The following is a 3,486-nucleotide window of genomic DNA, read 5'->3' as shown; positions in this document are numbered from 1 at the left end:
CCGAACAAATTGAGTCTCATATAGATGTCGGGCCGATCCACTAGGAATGCATAACCAACAGCGACCAACTGGATGATGTTACCAATGAGCGAAAACAGCAACCACAGATTCATCACAGTTAACTTATCTTGTACACTAGAGTCTTTCAAAAAGGTATGAATGACCTTAATACGATAACCCAAAGCTAAGACGTTCACTGCTGCGCTTGCGAGTGCACAGACTAGCATCGTCAACAACGCCCATATAGCCCAGGTGCTGAGATGCACACCAGAACAACTATAGACGTGATAGTGTAAACGCAACGATAGCTGACCATCGCCGTTCTCTGCATATGTCGGTAACAACGACCACTCTAAACACGAGTGGGAGCCCCTGTATTGCGTGTCACGGATCTTCATAGGTGTCACCACTGATGAGAACCGATCTCGTCCGAGGAGGGCAAACGTCGGGTTGTTCTTGAGAGTACTCAGCACTCTGTCAAGATGAGTAGAATTAGCCAGAGTGAACCGTACAAGATCTTTGGAGTCTTCAAACTTCACCATAAGCCTCAGAGCATCATCATTATCAACGGGGGACTCAATGAGCTCATACTGGTTCGTCGCACTCGCCGAGATTGTCGTTGAGGATTTTGCAATTCGTACTAGGGAATTCGCGAGGTCAACTTGCGAGTCAATAATTTTCTCCCTGTTGTGCATTCCACCGTTCTCCTGTGGACTGTCGCTACTAGCAACAAGAATGCCGTAGAAGTGTCGCAACGACTGCGATGCATGACGCACATTCACATCGATAAACTCGACCGCGACGATTAACGTAATCACTGCCAGCATCAGATTGATACCCATGGCAACTGGTCGTTTACCAAACCGTTTGTATTGCTCGAGAGGCGAGGAAAACAAACGGTCGATGACAGGAGGCTCGGCGGCCCTCCTCAATGGTGTCATACGAGACTCCACTGGGACTGACTGACTCCTGCCCAACAGGGGTTCTGATGAACGGGTCGAGCCAAATCTGTTGGCTGTCATCGTGGTAGGGAGGGGCATGGTAGAGTGGTGATAGTATGATGATGAGAATCAATTATAGAAACCTCCAAGCTGATGATGATGTAGCATAATTCGTTCGAGACGTTCACATGTGCTTCTACAGCGGGCGTCAATTTGATATGCAGATGAAAATAAGGCGCGTTATTTTCCGAGATTAATAATAACCGTTCTAAAACCATATAGTACGACCAATGTAAACATTGCTATGAACATGTGATGTAGTAATAGTAACATTTCGAGACCATGATAGCGACAAGTTGTTCACTATCATTAATCTCGGAATAGAAAAAACACACATTCTCCACATTTGCGTATCTAATTGGCACACACTGTATACTCGTGGCACAATTTTCTAAATGCCGCTGAGCTCCTATACTGCATCATTGCCCTGATAAAACTACCCGACGAAGGGCTCCCATTGGAAAACACGAGCCAGGGAGACGGGGAACACTCGAGAGACTATCATCCAGTCCCACACTGCGTTGGCAATGAGCGGGACCGTAAGAATCGCGTCACGACACGTTTGGGCATGCGTGCAAACCATTATAGCGCGATACTTGTTTGGCCGCGTTGAGGAATGCAAAGTGCAAGTACGAATCGACCGCGAACATTTCACGTGTTGGAGAAACCTGAATAACAAAGTGTTCAATCAGGCAATGAAATCGTACGGAGTCAAATTATCCCTATCCTAACGTGTATTCACAGTAGTGGGTTTAATAATAATCGTTCAATAGTTCCACGTGAAACTCACGAATATCTTTCGAGATTCCGAGGCCGAGACGAACCGCGTTATCAGCGATTCATTCCTTGCCAGTGTGGGAATATGTGTATTAATAACAACAAAAATAAAATTTTCTAAAAATTTTCTAAAAATTTTCTGAAATTTTTCTAAAATTTTCCTTAAATTTTTCATAATGTACTGAGGCAGCAATTCCTGAGCTGAGCTGAGATAACCAACCATAAGTTCCGACACCCACCTACATCCGTTTCAAAATCTCTGATACGCTTCTGTATTCTTCTATCGATTCTCCCAAGATGTGACACGAGAGTTCGCAATAGTTTATCAAAGCCTTTCGACGATGCCGTAGTGCCTAACAGTATAACAATACTTGCACGCATGCACAACTGGGTTGACTCACTCTGTAAAGACGCAGTCTCAACCGTCGCGTTGAACGGAAATATCAATGAGAACTTTCCTGAAAGTAACTAAGCTCAGTAGGAATATTGAAAATAATAGACTCACGAGAAACCAAGCAGAAGGCATTCGTAATTATCGGAAAACCGTGCGCAAAGCTATAGTCTATCAAGATCACGATGTAAAAAATTAGGGAATTAATTCTTGAGTACTTTCAAATAGAGAGTCCCGGGGAGCAGGAAGCAACGCTAACAAACGAGCCCCGTACAGTGAATGGTGTGCACGCCCAAAAAGACGAAGCACTAGGAAGGCTCAACCCCTCTATCTGTCTGAGTGAAGCAATTCTTCTCAGGACCTAGAGCACCCGAGATAGGGTTGGACACGTAGCCCTAGCCGGATTCACGTCACGTGACACGAGAAACATATCACGAGGCGAGATCACGCACGGTTTACACCGAGAGACAGAGTTCATCGGAATATGAAACTCTGACTACGATCTCGCTAACTCGCGCTTTAAACACTGGGGAAGCGACGCAAGCAAGCTCCGTACAAAACCAATAAACTTCGAGACGCCTTTCTCACGTGTTGAGCTTTATGTTATCTAACCCTACCGACTGGCAAGTCTATACATAAATTTAAGATAGATTCAGTAGATCATTATCAATGTAGTGGAGACGTCCGAATCTAGTATTGGACGCATATACGTTCGCTCTCCTCAGCTGAGCACAGGAATTTCCCACTAGTTATATGGATTCGGGTATAACTGTGCAAAAACCACTGAGAATTTGGCAAAATTTCCTCAGAATCTTCATGTATTTGTCACAAATACATGTGAAAATTTTCCCCCACAGAGACTGAATCATTCTAGGAAACAAACTAGAGCCGTGTATGTGTAGCCGTACGTGATACGTGTGCATTAGAGCGTTGTGAGTATTGCAACTTCTCAAGTTGTTACGCCTGTCCCATTTGCCCCTTTATTTTGAGCTTTGTGACAACGCTAAGGCCAGTAATCGAATTATTGCCTTGTTGCATAAGTATTGCTATAATCTGCTTTCCCCTCTAGTATGTCTGAGCAGCTGAGTTCTGAGTCCGCGGCAAATCATAACACTTCTCGAGTTGAAACAGCATCCATTAAAAGTTTATAGCTAACCTTAACCGCAATGGAGTCTATGCTAGCGTATAAGATGATCTAATACAAGACCCATATGGCTTCGAGATAACAGGTTCGCCCAGGGTTTGATAACAATGGGAAAAATGATGTTCCTAATGTGATTTTCATGGGAAACTGATTGAAGACTGTGTTCCTAGTAT

The sequence above is a fragment of the Perkinsus marinus genome (genome assembly GCF_000006405.1).
Source record: "Perkinsus marinus ATCC 50983 genomic scaffold scf_1104296942484, whole genome shotgun sequence".
NCBI lineage: Eukaryota > Perkinsozoa > Perkinsida > Perkinsidae > Perkinsus > Perkinsus marinus.
Note: the sequence above shows the minus strand (reverse complement) of the source record.